Below are 3,049 nucleotides of genomic sequence, written 5' to 3'. Positions count from 1 at the left end.
GTCTCCCTCCACCACCAAAGTGTATTAAATGTAGTCTCCCTCCACCACCAAAGTGTATTAAATGTAGTCTCCCTCCACCACCAAAGTGTATTAAATGTAGTCTCCCTCTACCACCAAAGTGTATTAAATGTAGTCTCCCTTTACCATCAAAGTGTATTAAAAGTAGTCTCCCTCTACCACCAAAGTGTATTAAATGTAGTCTCCCTCTACCACCAAAGTGTATTAAACGTAGTCTCCCTTTACCACCAAAGTGTATTAAATGTAGTCTCCCTCCACCACCAAAGTGTATTAAATGTAGTCTCCCTCCACCACCAAAATGTATTAAATGTAGTCTCCCTCCACCACCAAAGTGTATTAAATGTAGTCTCCCTCCACCACCAAAGTGTATTAAATGTAGTCTCCCTCTACCACCAAAGTGTATTAAACGTAGTCTCCCTCTACCACCAAAGTGTATTAAATGTAGTCTCCCTCCACCACCAAAGTGTATTAAATGTAGTCTCCCTCCACCACCAAAGTGTATTAAATGTAGTCTCCCTCTACCACCAAAGTGTATTAAATGTAGTCTCCCTTTACCATCAAAGTGTATTAAAAGTAGTCTCCCTCTACCACCAAAGTGTATTAAATGTAGTCTCCCTCTACCACCAAAGTGTATTAAACGTAGTCTCCCTTTACCACCAAAGTGTATTAAATGTAGTCTCCCTTTACCACCAAAGTGTATTAAATGTAGTCTCCCTCCACCACCAAAGTGTATTAAATGTAGTCTCCCTCCACCACCAAAGTGTATTAAATGTAGTCTCCCTCCACCACCAAAGTGTATTAAATGTAGTCTCCCTCTACCACCAAAGTGTATTAAATGTAGTCTCCCTCCACCACCAAAGTGTATTAAATGTAGTCTCCCTCCACCACCAAAGTGTATTAAATGTAGTCTCCCTCTACCACCAAAGTGTATTAAATGTAGTCTCCCTCCACCACCAAAGTGTATTAAATGTAGTCTCCCTTTACCACCAAAGTGTATTAAATGTAGTCTCCCTTTACCACCAAAGTGTATTAAATGTAGTCTCCCTCCACCACCAAAGCGTATTAAATGAAGTCTCCCTCTACCACCAAAGTGTATTAAATGTAGTCTCCCTCCACCACCAAAGTGTATTAAATGTAGTCTCCCTCTACCACCAAAGTGTATTAAATGTAGTCTCCCTTTACCATCAAAGTGTATTAAAAGTAGTCTCCCTCTACCACCAAAGTGTATTAAATGTAGTCTCCCTCTACCACCAAAGTGTATTAAACGTAGTCTCCCTTTACCACCAAAGTGTATTAAATGTAGTCTCCCTTTACCACCAAAGTGTATTAAATGTAGTCTCCCTCCACCACCAAAATGTATTAAATGTAGTCTCCCTCCACCACCAAAGTGTATTAAATGTAGTCTCCCTCCACCACCAAAGTGTATTAAATGTAGTCTCCCTCTACCACCAAAGTGTATTAAACGTAGTCTCCCTCTACCACCAAAGTGTATTAAATGTAGTCTCCCTCCACCACCAAAGTGTATTAAATGTAGTCTCCCTCCACCACCAAAGTGTATTAAATGTAGTCTCCCTCTACCACCAAAGTGTATTAAATGTAGTCTCCCTTTACCATCAAAGTGTATTAAAAGTAGTCTCCCTCTACCACCAAAGTGTATTAAATGTAGTCTCCCTCTACCACCAAAGTGTATTAAACGTAGTCTCCCTTTACCACCAAAGTGTATTAAATGTAGTCTCCCTTTACCACCAAAGTGTATTAAATGTAGTCTCCCTCCACCACCAAAGTGTATTAAATGTAGTCTCCCTCCACCACCAAAGTGTATTAAATGTAGTCTCCCTCCACCACCAAAGTGTATTAAATGTAGTCTCCCTCTACCACCAAAGTGTATTAAATGTAGTCTCCCTTTACCACCAAAGTGTATTAAATGTAGTCTCCCTCTACCACCAAAGTGTATTAAAGGTAGTCTCCCTTTACCACCAAAGTGTATTAAATGTAGTCTCCCTCTACCACCAAAGTGTATTAAACGTAGTCTCCCTTTACCACCAAAGTGTATTAAAGGCCTACTGAAATGAATTTTTTTTATTTAAACGGGGATAGCAGATCTATTCTATGTGTCATACTTGATCATTTCGCGATATTACCATATTTTTGCTGAAAGGATTTAGTATAGAACAACGACGATAAAGATTGCAACTTTTGGTATCTGATAAAAAAAAGGCTTGCACCTACCGGAAGTAGCGTGACGTAGTCAGTTGAACATATACGCAAAGTTCCCTATTGTTTACAATGATGGCCGCATGAAGTGAGAGAGATTCGGACCGAGAAAGCGACAATTTCCCCATTAATTTGAGCGAGGATGAAAGATTTGTGGATGAGTAAAGTGCAAGTGAAGGACTAGTGGGGAGTTGAAGCTATTCAGATAGGGAAGATGCTGTGAGAGCCGGGGGTGACCTGATATTCAGCTGGGAATGACTACAACAGTAAATAAACACAAGACATATATATACTCTATTAGCCACAACACAACCAGGCTTATATTTAATATGCCACAAATTAATCCTGCATAAAAACACCTGCGTGTTTGTTATGCTAGCTCCTAGCTCCTCTGCTAGCTCCTAGCTCCATAGAACACGCCAATACAATTCAAACAGCTGATCAACACACACAATCACTCAGCCCAAAAGACCGTTTACCTAACCCAAGGTTCATAAAGCTTATATATTTTTAAAAAGTTACGTACGTGACGCGCACATACGGTCAAGTTATCGAATGTTTAGCAGCCAAGGCTGCATACTCACGGTACCTGATATTCAGCTGGGAATGACTACAACAGTAAATAAACACAAGACATATATATACTCTATTAGCCACAACACAACCAGGCTTATATTTAATATGCCACAAATTAATCCTGCATAATAACACCTGCGTGTTTGTTATGCTAGCTCCTAGCTCCTCTGCTAGCTCCTAGCTCCATAGAACACGCCAATACAATTCAAACACCCGATCAACACACACAATCACTCAGCCC

This window comes from Entelurus aequoreus, linkage group LG10 (assembly GCF_033978785.1).
Source record: "Entelurus aequoreus isolate RoL-2023_Sb linkage group LG10, RoL_Eaeq_v1.1, whole genome shotgun sequence".
Taxonomy (NCBI): Eukaryota; Metazoa; Chordata; class Actinopteri; order Syngnathiformes; family Syngnathidae; genus Entelurus; species Entelurus aequoreus.
This window is presented reverse-complemented; position numbering follows the sequence as displayed.